Source organism: Plecotus auritus (assembly GCF_963455305.1).
Source record: "Plecotus auritus genome assembly, chromosome: 3".
In the NCBI taxonomy this organism is placed as follows: Eukaryota; Metazoa; Chordata; class Mammalia; order Chiroptera; family Vespertilionidae; genus Plecotus; species Plecotus auritus.
In genome coordinates, this window is record NC_137772.1 from 126,087,704 (window position 1) to 126,105,593 (window position 17,890).

The window sequence follows — 17,890 nt, forward strand, 5'->3', positions numbered from 1 at the left end:
AGAAGAAGAAATAAAAGGCATCCAAATTGGAAAAGAAGAAGTAAAGCTGTCCTTATTTGCAGATGACATGATATTGTACATAAAAAACCCTAAAGACTCCATCAAAAAACTAACAGACTTAATAAATGAATTCAGCAATGTAGCAGGATACAAAATTAACGCCAAGAAATTTATGGCATTTCTATACACCAACAGTAAACTTACAGAAAGAGAGACTAAAAAAGCAATCCCATTTTCCATCGCACCAAAAAAATTAAGATACTTAGGAATAAACCTAACCAAGGAGGTAAAAGACCTATACGCAGAAAACTACAGGACACTGAAAAAAGAGATAGAGGAAGATGTAAACAGATGGAAGAACATACCATGTTCATGGATTGGTAGAATCAACATCATTAAAATGTCCATACTACCCAAAGCAATCTATAGATTCAATGCACTCCCCATTAAAATACCAACGGCATATTTCACAGACCTAGAAAGAACTCTCCAAAACTTCATCTGGAATAAAAAAAGACCCCGAATAGCCACAGCAATCCTGAGAAAGAAGAATAAAGTAGGAGGGATCTCAATACCAGATTTCAAGCTGTATTACAAAGCCACTGTCCTCAAAACAGCCTGGTACTGGCACAAGAACAGACATATAGATCAATGGAATAGAATAGAGAATCCAGATATCGACCCAAACCAATATGTGCAATTAATATTTGACAAAGGAGGCATGAGCATACAATGGAGTCAAGACAGTCTCTTCAATAAATGGTGTTGGGAAAATTGGACAGATACATGCAAAAAAATGAAACTAGATCACCAACTTACACCATACACAAAAATAAACTCAAAATGGATACAGGACTTAAATATAAGATGGGAAACCATAAAAATACTAGAGGAATCCACAAGCAGCAAAATCTCAGACATATGCCGAAAGAACTTTTTCACTGATACTGCCCCTAGGGCAATGGAAGCCAAAGAGAAAATAAACAAATGGGACTACATCAAAATAAAAAGCTTTTGCACAGCAAAAGAAACCATCAGCAAAACAACAAGAAACCCCACTGTATGGGAGAACATATTTGCAAATGTTATCACTGATAAAGGTTTAATCTCCAACATCTACAGGCAGCTTATACAACTTAATAAAAGGAAGATAAATGATCCCATAAAAAAATGGGCAACAGACCTAAATAGAATCTTTTAGAAAGAAGACAGAAGGAAGGCCAAGAGACACATGAAAACATGCTCAAAGTCACTAATTATCCGAGAGATGCAACTCAAAACGACAATGGGATACCATCTCACACCTGTCAGAATGGCTATCATCAACAAATCAACAAACGACAAGTGTTGGCGAGGATGCGGAGAAAAAGGAACCCTCGTGCACTGCTGGTGGGGATGCAGACTGGTGCAGCCACTGTGGAGAACAGTATGGAGTTTCCTCAAAAAACTGAAAATGGAACTCCCATTTGACCCAGTAATCCACTCCTAGGAATATATCCTAAGAAACTAGAAACACCAATCAGAAAGGATATATGCACCCCTATATTCATAGCAGCACAATTTACAATAGCTAAGATTTGGAAACAGCCTAGGTGCCCGTCAGCAGATGACTGGATCAGAAAACTATGGTACATCTACACAATGGAATACTATGCTGCCATAAAAAAGAAGGAATTACTACCATTTGTAGGCACCTGGATGGAATTAGAGAACATTATGCTAAGTGAAATAAGCCAGTCAATGAAAGAAAAATACCACATGATCTCACTCATTTGGGAATAATGAAAAACATTATAAACTGATGAACAAAAAGATAGATACAGAGGCAGTAAAGCATCAAACAGAATATCAAATTACAGCGGTAAGGTTAGGGAGAGGTGGGGGAAATAAGAGATCAAGTGAAGGACTTATATGCATGCATATAAGAGTAACCAATGGATGCAAAACATTGGGGGGTGAGGGCATGTATGGGAGTGGGGTGGGGGGGCAATGGTAAGATATGTACACATATAATACCTTAATAAAAAATAAATAAATAATAAAGGGCACCCAAATCTCAGTCAGTGCTGGTACTGCATGCACACTGAGAAGAGGACATTTCAAAGGACTTGTTTGTGGTGTCGACCTTAAAAATAAAACAATTATCTTTAACCAGCAAAAACTGGCTTATTGGGAATAGCAGAAGATTGCAATCCAGAGCAAGTATGATATAGCAAAAACTACAGGAAAGTCCAGAAAACAAAGGAGAGGAACATTTCTTTATAGAGAAAGAGGAGGAAGTTGGGAGGGAGCGCTTTGAGGGAAAGTTCACTGGAGGAAAGCGCGAGGTCGGAGGCAATGGCTTCTCCCTAGTTGAATTTTGACAGTCCCCGTTGGCTGGCCTTGGTGCTGGCCAAGGAGAAACCACCCTCCTCGCGCTGGGGTAGTAGAGACACTTCTTGTTGGGAATGCAAGGTATGCCTCTCCGTGTTGGAGCCTGTAGCTGAGGCTTTTCCTGCTGGAGTCTGTAATTAATGTTGAGTGAGTGTGTGAGAACTTCTTCTGGCCTCCTGACTCCATTTTAAGTGAAGTGTCTTTATTCAGTTTCACAGGATATAATTATAGACTGAAAGCTGATGAAAGATTCACCTTAAATCCTTTTGATCCCTGGGATAAAAGGGAGAGACAAAGAGACAGGCTTTCATATAAACCGAAATGACACAGACAAGACGTTCTCTCCCCCATGACCCTGTATAGGGTGCAGCTCAGCAGTCCACATGGTGATGAAAACAGGGGTGGGGTGTGGGGGGGCAGAGAGAATGATATCATTGCAGTCTATGGTAGAAAGTGCCGGGAGATGAGGAAGGTGGGGGAGCGTGCACACACTCTCTCTCTCTCTCTCTCTCTCTCTCACATACACCACAAACACACACACACACACACACACACACACACACACACACACACACGCACACACTTTTGGGTTCCTGCTTCTGTAGTGTGCTAATGGCTTTGGTACCTGCCAGCTGTTTGTGTTACCTTCAACATGATTTTCAGCTCTGCACAGAAACCTTTCTCTTCTGAAATGCATGGCATTCTCTGTAACTAGATATCACTTAGCGAGCAAGGAGCCTTAGCACTAGTTACAATCTGTTTTTCTTTCAAGCAATGTTTGTGGTACATTTTGGGTAATACTTTTATTTACCTGTTTTTGCCACTATTTCCCCAGTCATGATTAGCACCATTGAAATTCTTCCTTTGTGCAACTAAATAGCCAAAAGAGGAAATTATACTTCACAAGTAGAACTAAGGCATCCAGTGTTTCTTTCTGGAAGAAAGATATTGGATAATAAACGTCTACCTAGTTAAACACACACACACACACACACACACACACACACACACACACACACACAACAGCTGCTACTCTTCCCCCCAGAGATTAATACTTGTAAAAGCCTTATATTGGAGATTCTTTTAAAGGATCCACCATCCAATAAGGTGGCAACTCAGAACTAGAAATGATACATGGGTGGCATGGAGTGTGGTCTCCATTTGAGGCCCAGGACAAATTAATCTGCACAACCTCAGTGAGGGAGCTGGACACCCCCACTTCCCTGATCTGCAATGCATGAGCCACCAGCTGCTCTCTCCTGCTTCTTTCCGGAAAAGTTGGGATCTTTTAGATAAGCACATTCCTAGGTCCAAATGAGTGTCCAAACTTCTTGAAAAAGACTGATGCAAATCAACCTTATCAGGAAAGACCTACTGATCATCCCCTCAGGAATTGTGCAGTTTGAAACCACTATAGTAATTATTACTTGTTTTCATAATTGTTTTGCTACTATAACTTCTTTTTACCATAAATAGCAATAACTATCCAGTAGAAATTCCCAAGTATTTTAGTATTACAAAAGAAAGCCACACAAAGCCGGACTTTTTCTCATGGAAAGCCTTTAAATTCTATTAAAAGCAGTCACTCAAAAAGAAAAAAGAAACCTCTTTTAATAAGAAAATGCCAGTTTCAAGTTTCTTTGAAAAGTTAACTTTTTTTATTTTTTCCATCACCATTTATCCCCTCTATGCCCTCTTCCACCTCTACCTCCTCCCCTTCTCCCTGCAATCACCACACTGTTGTCCATGTCCATGAGTTCTCTCTTTTTTTTTCTCAATCACCCCCAAACCCCCACCACCACCAGAGCTCTCTATCTATGAGTCTGTCTCTATTTTGCTCTCTATCTATGAGTCTGCTCTACCTGCTCTCTACCTATGAGTCTGTCTCTATTTTGCTCTCTATCTATTAGTCTGCTCTACCTGTTCTCTATGAGTCTGTCTCTATTTTGCTTGGTAGTTCAGTTTGTCCATTAGATTCCACATATGAGTGAAATCATATGGTACTTGTCTTTCTCTGACTGGCTATTTCACTTAACAAAATGTTCTCCAGGTCCATCCATGCTGTTGCAAAGGGTAAGATTTTCTTCCTTTTTACGGCAGAGCAGTATTCCATTGTGTGAATGTACCACAGTTTTGTTATCCACTCATCTACTTATGAACACTTGGGCTGCTTCCATAGCTTGGCTATTGTAAACTAGAGGCCCGATGCATGAAATTTGTGCAAGGGGCTTGGCCCTCACAGCCGTGGTGGCTTGCCTTGGCCCTTGCAGTCCCGGCTTTGTCTGGAAGGTCGTCCGGAAGGTTGTTCGGCTGTCTGGTCTAATTAGCATATTGCGCTTTTATTATTATAGATAACGCTGCAATGAACATAGGGGTGCATATATTCTTTCAAATTAGTGTTTCGGGTTTCTTCAGATAAATTTCCAGAAGTGGGATCACTGGGTCATAAGGCAGTTCTATTTTTAGTTTTTTGAGGTAACTCTATACCGTTTTCCACAGTGGCTGCACCTGTCTGCACTCCCACCAGCAGTGCATGAGAGTTTCCTTTTCTCCGCATCCTCGCCAGCACTTGTTGTTTGTTGACTTATTGATGACAGCCATTCTGACATCAGGTGTGACGTGATATCTCTTTGTGGTTTTAATTTGCATTTCTCTGATTATTAGTGATGTTGAGCATCTTTTCCTATGTGTATAGGCCATCTGCATGTCCACTTTGGAGAAGTGTCTATTCAGGTCTTTGCCCATTTTTTAATTGGATTGTTTGTTTTTTGGTGTTGAGTTTTTAAGTTCTTTAGACATTTTGGCTATTAACCCCTTATCAGATGTATCATTGGTGAATATGTTCTCCCATTCAGTGGGTTGTATTTTCATTTTGTTCATCATTTCCTTTGCTGAGCAAAATCTCTCTAGTTTGATGTAGTCCCACTTGTTTACTTTGTTTTCCTGAAAAGTTAATGTTAAATACAAAGTAACATCTGGACTAGCAGAGGTTTCTCATTCAAAAAATTTCCAAAAACACACCATACCAAGACGTAACAACAGCAATTCCATGTGCCAAACACGTCTGTCATTTCACTCCTGAGGAATCACTTACGTTCTAGTCTCAGCCTAAGAATCCCTCTTTAGAACCATCTTTAGAAAAAAAAATGGCATTTCCAAGTTCGCAGTTCATTTCAATTTGCCACTTGGATGGGTAGAAAAGGTTATATGGGCAGATACACCGACAGCAATGCTACGAGAATGCAAGCCCTGTGAGGGCAGAGCTGCTGTCACTTTTGTAACTTCAGTCAGATGTGTCGGTCTTGTCTTTTACTGATATGTCTTCTGTGTTGTGATGGCTAATGCTATGTGTTAATTTGGCTGGGCTATGGTGCCCAGTTGTTTGGTCAAACACCAGTCTGGATGTTGCTGTGGAAGTTTTTAGGGGTGATTGACATTTAAATCAGTAGACTTTGAGTAAAGCAGAGGATCCTCCATCACGTGGGTGGGCCTCATGCAATCAGTTGAAGGCCTTCGGGGCAAAACTGAGGTTCTCCAAAGAAGGAATTTTTCTCAAGGCTACCACATCCTGCCTGAGTTCCCAGCCTTCTGACTCAAGACTACAACATCAACTCTTACCTGAATCTCTAGATTGCTGGCTTGCCCTACAAATGTTGAATTTGAACTTGTTTGTCTCTACCATCACATGAGCCAATTCCTTAAAATAAATACCTCTCTGTTACACTTACATGCTTTCTCTCTCTCTCTTTCCTCTCTCTCTCTCTACCTCTCTCTATCTTTCTCTCTCTCTCTCTCTCTCTCTCGCTCTCACACACACACACACACACACACACATATGCATGCACGCATTATATAATTACTAGAGGCCCAGTGCATTATATAATTACTAGAGGCCCAGTGCACAAAATTCGTGCACTCAGGGGGTCCCTCAGCCCGGCCTGCACCCTCTTGCAGTCCAGGAGCCCTCGGGGGATGTCCAACTGACAGCTTAGCACTGCCCTATGGGAGCACACTGACCACCAGGGCGCAGCTGACCATGCAGGGCGTTGAGTGTCTGGCCCCTGGTGGTCAGTGTGTGTCATAGTGGTTGGTCATTCTGCCGTTCGTCGACTTTCATATTAGCCTTTTAATATATAGGATATGTATATATGATATATACTATATCCTATTGATTGTGTTTCTCTGGAAAACCCTAATACATGTGCTGTGTGTCATACTTAAAAAGACCTTCTCACTCTAACTGGTGTTGCTAAGTGGTTAGAGCGTCAGCCTATGCACCAAAGGGTCGAGGGTTTGATTCCTGGTCAAGGTCATGTAACTCGGTTGCAGTTTCCATCCCCTGGTCAAGGCACGTGCGGGAAACAACCAGTCAATGTGTCCCTTTCACATTGATGTTTCTCTCTCTTCCCCTCCCTCTCTCCCTTCCACTCTCTCTAAAAATCAACAGAAAAAAATATCTCAGGTGAGGATTAACAACAACAACAAAAAAGACGTTCTTCATTCTAAGATTATTAAAACAATTTTCTCTCATATATTCTTTTCACACTTTTTATGGGTTGCTTCCATAGCTTCGCTATTGTAAATAATGCTGCAGTGAATATAGGGGTGCATATATTCTTTCAAATTACTGTTTTGGTTTTCTTCAGACCTATACCCAGAAGTGGAATTGCTGGGTCATAATTTTTAATTTTTTGAGAAAGCACCATACAGTTTTTCATAGTGGCTGCACAAATCTGCATTCCTACCAATAGTGCACAAGGGTACCCTTTACTCCACATCCTCACTAATACTGGTTGTTTGTGGGATTTATTGATGATAGCCATTTTGAAGGGTATGAGGTGACATCTCATTGTGGTTTTAACTTGCATTTCTCTGATGATTAGTGATGTTGAGCATCTTTTCATAATGTCTATTGGCCACCTGTCACCAGCCTTTAATTTCACTGTGTGCCCCATTACTTTCTTATTGCACCGGGACAGAGACACCCTGGCTCCAGCCAGCTTAGAGCTAATGCACAATATTTCATCCTGCCCTTTACTGAATCCTTTGGCAAAAGAGGAATTGTAATCCAATTGGAAGATTACGTGCTAGGTCAAATCCCCCATGGTACTAATTCAGGAGGTATAACTATTCTTCCAGTGAATTTAGTTTGTTTGAAAGACTGTTTGAACATTATGAACACTTGAACATTTTGGAATTGCTTTCCTAGCAGAGTAAGTAGAGGAACCCAATTCTCACAGAAAAATACGCTCACAGTGTTTACAATAAGGTCCTTGGTTTGAATTCAGTCAAAACTTAGCTTCGGCAGGTGTGTGTGTGTGTGTGTGTGTGTGTGTGTGTGTGTGTGTGTGTGTGTTTGTTGTTGTTGTTGTTTTTCACTAAACTACTTGACATTGTCAAATGAATCCATATTCCAGGGGGGAAGACTCAAATCAAGCATGGCCTGAATGCAACGCATTTGAAATAACTGAAAACTAGAGTTTACCTTGAGGTGCAGTGCAGGAGGGGGAGAAGATAAAACAGAGTGGATAAAGATGGGAGGAAGTGAAGATTTCATACTTTTTGAAATTTTCTGACCCATATGAAAATACATATCTACAAATATAAAAGTGGAAAAGTGTGCTCCTCGGGTATAGTGGCTCCTGCTTGTTATGCAGAAAGTTGTGTGAAGGGTCCCCATGTGGGAGGAAGATGAGGGACGGAAGCCGGCTGTGAGGACCTGAGATGGAAATGGCCATGATGTGCGGGTACACAGAACCACACCCTGCTTTCTTGGATGGCACCCGTGCCAGGTAAAGTGTTCATGTGTTTAAAATTTATTAATGTTGAACACTGCCATCGTAAAAGGGCACTTTCCTGCAGAAAGAGTCTGAGTGAGCAATTCCTGTGAACATTAGGAAGAGGCAGAGCTATTACCTAGATTGTTCATTGTTCAGGGCAGAACTGAGGGCAGCTTTCTCTCAGAGATGCTTGCAGTGATTACCACGAAACACTGAGACCCGGGTGCCTCTTAGGGCAGGGCTGACAGGAAGCCATTGCTGTTTGCTCCACCCTGAGGCTCCGCCCCATCCAAGCTGTGCACAGAGGTTTTTGCATATGAATGGCCTGGTCCTTTGAAATCTAAACTTACCTATCAAACTGCAGCTGAGTCAGTGAGACCCAGAACATCCAAAAGAAGGCCCAAGGCCCCGCAGCAGCTTGAATTGCTTCACAGCTGGGCCTCATCTGGGCACCTCCAAACCCCAAGCAAAGAAGAGGAATCTGCAGATCTCTCCATAGCTCCTGCTGGGTGGCCTCAGGCAGAGGCTAAATTAGCACCTCCTTGGAGATCCAAGAGCCAGTGTACCCAGGGGTCAGAGTGGGACCATCCAGATTACAACTCCTCAGATCCATAAGGGACACACTCAGGGGGCAGACTCAGTGAGCACCAAAGCCCCACTGAAGCAAGTCTTGTCTCATAAAGGTGTCTTCAGCACAGAAGTTCTCCCATCATAGACACAGCTGATCCTCACAGCCAATTGGCCTGGAGGTCAATTCCTCCCAGTGATACCAATAACAATCAAGGCTTAACTACAACAAGACTGTGCACACAGCCCACAAAGGGGTGCACCAAGAGTGTCCACCTCAGGTAACTGGGGAGGCTGAGCCACTGGGCCCTATAGGACACCTAGCACACAAAGCCACTCTATCAACTCAGGGAAGCAGCCAAAATGCGGAGACAAAGAAACAGGTCACAAATGAAAGAAATGGAGGAAAGCAAATGACTGGATGTAGAGTTCAAAACCATGGTTATAAGGTTTTTCAAGAATTTTCTAGAAAAGGCCGATAAATTTAGTGAGATCCTCGAGGATATGAGAAAGGACCAACTAGAAATTAAGCATACACTGACTGAAATAAAGAATAATATACAGAGATCCAACAGCAGACTAGAGGATCACAAGAATCAAGTCAAAGATTTGAAATACAAAGAAGCAAAAAGCACCCAACCAGAAAAACAAAAAGAAAAAAGAATCCAAAAATATGAAGATAGTGTAAGGAGCCTCTGGGACAACTTTAAGCGTACCGACATCCGAATTGTGAGGGTGCCAGAAGAAGAGAGAGAGCAAGATACTGAAAACCTATTTGAAGAAATAATGACAGAAAACTTCCCCCATCTGGTAAAAGAAATAGACTTACAAGTCCAAGAAGTGCAGAGAATCCCAAACAAAAGGAATCCAAAGAGGACCACACCAAGACACATCATAACTAAAATGCCAAGAGCAAAAGACAAAGAGAGAATATTAAAAGCAGCAAGAGAAAAACAGTTAGCTACCTACAAGGGAGTACCCATACGATTGTCAGCTGATTTCTCAACAGAAACTATGCAGGCCAGATGGGAGTGGCAAGAAATATTCAAAGTGATGAATAGCAAGAACCTACAACCAAGATTACTCTACCCAGCAAAGCTATCATTCAGAATTGAAGATCAGATAAAGAGCTTCACAGATAAGAAAAAGCTAAAGGAGTTCATCACCACCAAACCAGTATTATATGAAATGCTAAAGGTATTCTTTAAGAAGAGGAAGAAGAAGAAAAAGGTAAAGATAAAAATTATGAACAACAAATACATATCTATCAAGTGAATCTAAAAATCAAGTGAATAAAAAATCTGATGAACAGAATAAACTGGTGAATATAATAGAATCAGGGGCATAGAAAGGGAGTGGACTGACAATTCTCGGGGCGGGGGGGAAGGTGTGTGGGGGGTGCAGGAAGAGACTGGACAAAAATTGTACACCTATGAATGAAGACAGTAGGGGTTGGGGGGGTAAGGGCAGAGGGTGGGATGGGATCTGGTAGAGGGGAGCTATGGGGGGGAAAAAGAGGAACAATTGTAATAACCTGAACAATAAAGATTTATTGAAATGAAAAAAATAAAATAAATAAAATAAAATGGTATGTGAAGGCCCGGGTTGGTGTGGCTTAGGTGTTGGAGTGTACTCCTGTGTACTGAAACGCTGCAGGTTCAGTTTCTGGTCCGAGCACATATCTAGGTTGTAGGTTTGATCTCCAGTCAGGGCACAATGGAAGGCAACCAATCGATGTCTCCCTCTCACATTGATGCTTCTCTCTCTCTCTCTCTCTCTCTCTCTCTGTCTCTCTCTCTCTCTCTTTCTCTCTCCTTTTCTAAACTCAATTAAAAAATACATAAATAAAATAGTATGTGCAGGATAATGCAAAAATTACAGAAACTAGAATGTGGGGTACTTTTGTGTTAATGGAAGCTGAACATATTGTATTAGGCAGGTGAATTGATAATTTTGCTTTTCAAAAACAAATTCACTAGAGAAAACATCTCTAAAAGGAGATACAAGGAACAGGATGTTGGCTTCAGGAGAGTGGGTCTAGGTGGCTAGAGAGTCAGACTTAGAAGAGAGACTTACCTTTCAATTTGTACCACAAAGGAAAATGATTGCAAAATAAATAGGAGGAGGAATTATGTATCCTAGCAAATAACAACAAACAAACAAACAAATGTTGCTGAAGAATAGCTGAACTATTGCTGACAAGTGACACTGTTGACCACACCCTACCACTTGGCCTTCTTGACTTCCAGGACTGGCTCTTCTCCCACTTCTGCTGTTCCTTTTTGACCCTGTCATGCCCCTCTCTTCACCTATAGCTCTGTCATCGACCCTGACTCCATCCTTGGTTGTCCTCCCACTGCCCACCTTATTTTGGACAAATGCATTCACTCTCAAGTCTCTCCCCAAATTTCAAAATATGTACCCAAATGCCCCCATATCTCAGCTCATATGCCCTTTGGGCTTCTCAGTCTCAACGTGCCCAACTTTGAATGTATCTAAAGGCCAAGGGAAGACTTTTTGGGCCACATGGAGGAAGCTTTCCCTGTCTGGGGCTGTGCTGGACCAGACTTAAATGACTTGGAAGACAAGATATCATGGGTTAGAGTAAGATAGGAATCTATGTGTTGTATTTACCACTATATCACCTACAGCTTATATAGCACCTAACACCTATCTATTTGTTGAGAGGAAGAAAGAGAAGGAGGAAGGAAGAGAAAGATAGAGAGGGTCGGGGAGCAGGGGATAAGGAGAACAAAGAATAAAACGATCTTCATTCAAAACCCAAATAAATATATGTTTTTGGGCAAATGACTCAGCTTCCCTGTCTCTAAGCCTCCATGACCTCATCTGTAAAAGGAGGCACCAACTCATGGTTGTTTGAAAATTGAATGAGATAATATATGTAAAATGCTCAGGATAGGACATTGAGTCATAAATGCTATTGTTATTACCATAGATGAGGGTCATATAGGTGGTGAGGACCAAGGGTTTGAAACATACCTGTTTAACTTGACATCCAAGCTCTTTCTCTCCTGTTCTCTGCCCAATGGCCATTTGTTTAAAGGGCCTGGCATACTCCAGGTTCCCACTTGCTTCCTAAGAGCCCTGTCTCTAGCCACACAGGGCCCTGTCCCTTCTGGTGAGTGCAATTCTGTTCTGAGAATAACTGGAGATCAATCAACACTGTTTCTGTGAGCTTGAGAAAACCTCACCAACACGTCAACAGTCTCTCACACACAAAAATGCAAAGCAGGCAGAACCATTAAGATGCACTCAGCCTGTTCTAAGCCTTGAGGAAATCAGCCTGAATCACCGTTCTTGTCATCTGAGTCTTTCAGCAGCATTGGAAGATCTTGTTCTCAGTAGCAGACCAGATTGCTCAGGGAGTAAGAGGAAGCCGGAAGCTGAGGCCACCCACTCTCACTGGTGCTGACCAAGTGCTCACTGTGTTGGGAACACTAAGCCAAGCCACACCAGATGGAGAGACACAATAACAACTGATCCTAGTGAAGGCAGCTGAAGAATTCTAGTGTCTGATTCTATTAATGAGCACTCACTCCTTCCCTGAGGTCCTGTAATGCTCTCTTCCTCTTCAAGAAGTAGAGAGAGCCCTAACCGGTTTGGCTCAGTGGATAGAGCGTCGGCCTACAGACTCAAGGGTCCCAGGTTCGATTCTGGTCAAGGGCATGTACCTTGGTTGCAGGCACATACCCAGTGGGGAGTGTGCAGGAGGCAGCTGATGGATGTTTCTCTCTCATCAATGTTTCTAACTCTCTATCCCTCTCCCTTCCTCTCTGTAAAAAATCAATAAAATATATTTTTAAAGAAGTAGAGAGGGGTGGCAAGTAGCAACCTTCATGGCCTGCATATGTCCCTAACCACAAGCAAAGGATCTGTACAAGACACAGTATAGCTTGGCAATTAAGAGTCTGAAGTCAGATAGCCTAGGTGTGAATTCTGTTTGCCTCTTATCAGCTGTGCAATTTTGGGCAAGTTATTTAACTTCTCCAGGCCTCAGTCTTCTCATCTTGTAACCAAGATGAGGAACAGCCTTAGAATGAAGTTAAATCCAAGGACAGAATGAAAAAATGGAAGGACCTTCAGGGCTTGCTATTATGTGAGACTATATGTGTTTCTATTGTCAAAGGTAGCTGGAATCAAGTTTTTAGCCAAATGCATGCTAACTGGTACAAGAGCTGGAATAAATTGTAGAGCCCATCGAATCCAGCTTCCTCATTTGCAGGTGAGGAAACAGCGGTCAGTCAGGTTGGTGATTTGCCCACAGAAATGCGGTGCCTGAGGAGCAGTGCTCATCACCCTCACTGCTCGGCTGGAGCTATGACACGAATCCTCGTCGGTGGAGCTCCCTATCCAGTGAGACTGGAGTCAGGACTGATACCCAGTAAGGACTGCGTTGGTTGGCCACACCCAGGAAGGAGGTGAATTGTGTCACACAACTGAGGTAGTACAAGAAAATTAGTGACTATCTACTTACTGTTAATGCTTTTCAGTTAACCAAGGAGAATTTACCAGGCACCTACTATAAGCCTCATCCTCTAGGATGTGCTAAGAGTATTCCAAAGATGTGTAGACATGGATTCTGATCTCCACCAGTGTACAACTTAGGTTTGCATGACCCTCCACAGCTAATAGGGTGCTTTCATACTCATGAGGTCTTCCAGATTATGACCTCAAGGTATGGGAAGAGAGAATTCCTGTCTGTCAGTCTTACTGAGGAGATAGCACGTATGCGACTCTCCACAATAAACCCTTAGAAGTGGCACTAGTCTACTTAGGCCACCATAACCAAGTACCACATGGGGAACTTAAGCAACAGAAATTTTCTCATAGCTCTGGAGGCTGCAAGTCTGAGATCAAGGTATTAGTAGGGTTAGTTTCTTCTGAGGCCTCTCCTCTTGGCTTGTAGATGTCTGTTTCCCGCTGTGTCTTCACATGGTCTTCCCTCTGTATTTGTTTATTTCCAAATTTCCTCTTCTTTTTTTTTTTTAAATATATTTTATTGATTTCTTACAGAAAGGAAGGGAGAAGGATAGAGAGTTAGAAACATCGATGAGAGAGAAACATCGATCAGCTGCCTTCTGCACATTCCCCACTGGGTATGTGCCCGCAACCAAGGTACATGCCCTTGACCGGAATCGAACCCAGGACCCTTGAGTCCGCAGGCTGACGCTCTATCCACTGAGCCAAACCAGTTAGGGCCAAATTTCCTCTTCTTACAAGGCCATTAACCAGATTGGATTAAGGCCCAACTATATGACCTTATTTAATTTAGCTACCTCTTTAAAGGCGCTATGTCTAAATACTCACATTCTGAGGTGCTGGGGGTTAAGACTTCAATACTTGAGTTTGAGGGAGACACAATTCAGTCCCATAACAGAGGGCATCATTTCTGGAGAACACATCTGCACTGCTATAGGTATCCAATATAATTATCCACAGCTAAGGAAACAGCACATCGCGGGCATAACCCTCCATAGCAGCGTGGTGGCTGGCGTAGGGAACTGGCATGTGGAGGCAGGAGGTGGGCATGGTTGCCAGTGATATTGACCATGCAAGATAGGTCTTATTGGATTTGAGAAGCTTGGTTTTGCCCTCTGCCATAGTCATGCTACACTTGGGCTTTCAACACTCTTCAGGAAGAACTTACACAAATAACCTCTACACTTAATGCATCCATTTAAAGAATATTTACAACAAACACCAGACTTCTGGTTCCCAAAAAAACTCAGCATCAGCAAGACTACAACCTTGTCTGCATAAATTAGAAGAGTCAAAGACAAATGGCCTTGTGTAGCACATCTCAGTCTCCAGCTACCTAGCACAGACAGAATAAAAACACGTAAAATTCAAATTAATTTAGTCTGACCTCTGACATCCTGTGACTGGATGTCCCCCAAGACCATTTGTGCTCAAATATTCTGACTCCAGTTAGTGTCACAAAAAGCAACAGAAGCAATGAATGCTTTCTTGTTGCTTTCACTCATTCACTCATGCAACAAGTATTAATCAAGTACCTACTATGTGCTGGGTGCTCAGGATGGAAGGGTGAACAGGAGAGAGGAGGCTTCGTGAAGAAAGTGGCATTTGTGTTTACCCTTGCTGACAGGCTAAGCTCTTGATGAGCAGAAGGAATTCCAGGTGGAAGGAAGACATGAATAAAGGCCAGAAAACAGGAGAAACCAAACATATTCAGGAATAATGAATAGATAAGGTCTGGTAGGAACCTAGAGAGGATTGTGCCAGGGAAACATGAGCTGCCAGTCTAGATGGGTAAGTAAGATTTGGTTATGCCTGAGAGGGAGCACTTCACCTGGCCATCTGCCCTTCACCTCCTCCAGGCTTGACGTCAACCTGCAGAGATCAAGGAGAAGGGGCGGAAGAACCAGAGGAAGGCAGATCATTCTTTCCAGGAAAGGATGAAGGAAATGATGACAATGTGCTTTGACTATAAACAGCACAGGTATTCTTCAGCTGGAATGTACTACAACTCTGGATTCTAACCGTTCTAGTGGGCGTTCCTATTTGAATGTCAGTATGGGAAAGTGACTTGATTGTCTATTTTTGAGCATCTAAATCTATCACTAATTGAGTGAATTTGTTTATATACTATTCACAGGATGAGTATTATTGCTCATGCAGGTACTTGCTTTCAAAGCAGAATGGTGGGAGTCAAGAGAAGCTTATGCTGGGGCCCTGACTTCTCTGAGACCAGACCTATGGCAAGACTCCCCCACCCCATGGTGCCCCTAAAATAAAATCCCAAGTGAACATGTTGGCTTCCTAAAGTATAGTGGGTGTAGGGACAATAAAAAGCGGGATCTGAGGAGCTAAACTGCCTTCTGCAAGAAGTTTGAGAAGACTGATGGGGACTTGGCAGCCAGGCTAAACTGTTCAACACAGCTGGGCCATTTAAATAAGCAACGGCCTTCCTGTCCAAAATTGTCAATCTGTATACTCCTTGCTTACTCATAGGATTCCAAGTTGTCAGTGCACGCAAGGAACAATAAAAAGAAACTTGTAAAATGTCATTTCCCTTTTGGAGCATGAAAAAATGGTGTGGTCTGCTTGTGCCAAAGGAGTGGGTACGGTACTACCTCATTAGACAGATCTAGTGATGCTGTTCAGGTGGGTTGTACTCCTCGAATCCTGAGTTATCTTCTGAGTTGAGGGCACCTTTGTATCTCCTTAATTCAACTTCCTCCTCCCCCCAGCCCTCTGCTGGGGTTTCTTTTCCTCTAGTTCTCCTGCACTAAAAAGGCTGGGTCACCTTCAACACCTCAATTTCCTATTATTAAATCTCCAAGCCACCTCGTTTCTGCGGGCTCTGCTTTTGAGCTATTCCTCCTGTACTCACCACCTCCTGTTCATCCCGACAGTGCTCTGTCCAGGGGACCCCCTCACAGCCTCCTGGTCTCCAGCTCCTACCGCAGCTGCTGCCTGTGCTCCCTCGGCCCCCTCTGAAGGCTCCTGTGGCCTGTACAACGGAGCCTCCCCCTTCCTGTCAGGCCATCAGGCTCTTCACAATCCACTGTGGCAGACTCCCCTCCCCTCCCCCTGGAACCCTCTTGCTTGAACCCCACACACCAGCCCAAGCAAAGGACCTGCTCCTTGGAGAAGGCTGTCACCTCTGCACCTGGACCTCTGTGCTCCAGCCCCTCCCCAGGCTGGAAGCTCTGCCTCCCTCTGCCCTTGACTAGCTCCTCAGCTGAGCTGCCTGCCTCTCTCTGATGCTTACCTTAACCCCTCCTGTCAGGAAGACTGAATCCCTTCACCAACCACCCACTCCGCTCCCAGAGCGCTTTGCTGTTCCTTTCCCCTGGCTTCTGTCGGTGTTTGCCTTGTACTCTGTGATGTGGGTCTTAGCTACTTGACTACAATGCCAGTTCCTTAGGGACAACTGTTTATTTAAGCAGCCAGCGGAACAGCTGGCTTGTGGTTTACAACAGCCTCTGGGTGAAACAGTAGTTGAGAGCATGGGCCCTACAGCCAAGACCTGGCCTGGGCCTCAGCTCTGCCTCTCCCCATTGTGTGACCTGGGACAAGCCTCTCAGCTGCTGTGTGCCTCATTTTACTCATCTCTAACACGGGGCTAATAACACTACATGCCTCACAGGTCATTGCAGGAGAAAATGAGTTAATCCACAAGAAACTCTTTGGAACAGTGTCAGTCCAGCACATGCCATGTAATGAATTTTAGGTACTATTATTCTTGGGCCCCACCTGGCATTGCTGTTCCAGAGTCTCTGGAAGTGGGCCCAGGACTCTGCTTTTTAAACTAGTCTCCCTCCCCGCTCCCCCACCCAAATGATTCTGCTGCACACTAGGTATTGTGGACCACTAATGTCATCTGCATCTCTTGTCTTATCAATGAGGAACTTGAGGACCAGGGAGGTGAAATAATAGCCAAATTCAAAAAGAACTTGCACAATCCACTATCTAATCCACCTTTGATCATTCACAACCTTGAACTAGCTCAAACAGCACCAACTGAGTTTGATTTTCAGATACCTTCCGCCCCAATTTGTGGACTGCAGATACTGGGACTTTTCAGCCTCCATAATCACGTGAGCTAATTTTTTATAATAAATCTCTTTCCTGTTGGTTCCATTTCTCTGGAAAGCTGAAAAAGACATGCATATTTGGTAATGATAGTATCTCATGGTTGTTGTCATTAGTTTTATTATTATGCTACAAAAGATCTGACTAGCACATAGTTCCTGGAGACAGCCCCTCAAACATGGTGGCAGCATCCTCATCCTCATCTTTTCCCCATCTGGGAGAATATGTACTACAAAGTACACACACACACACACACACACACACACACACACACACACACTGCCATCCTGGACAGATTGAGTTGGGATGGGAAGGCACTTTGAGTTCCCAAATGTGATTGTGAATTTCTGCTTCCCATTGTGGTAAATCATTCGCTGCCTTAGCCCCCTCACCACACTGACTTTCAACAACTCCCGGACCCCCAACCCTGCAAAGTGTTAACCTCCTGCCTCCAGGAGAAAAGAACGGGCTTGAAGGGTGGGGCGGAAAGGGGCTGGGAGAAGAAGAGGGCCTGGGTGCAGGCTGCTGCTCAGGACGCTGGTCAGAGAAGAGACTGAGGAGAGATTTGGCCAGTGGGAGAGTGTCCTGGG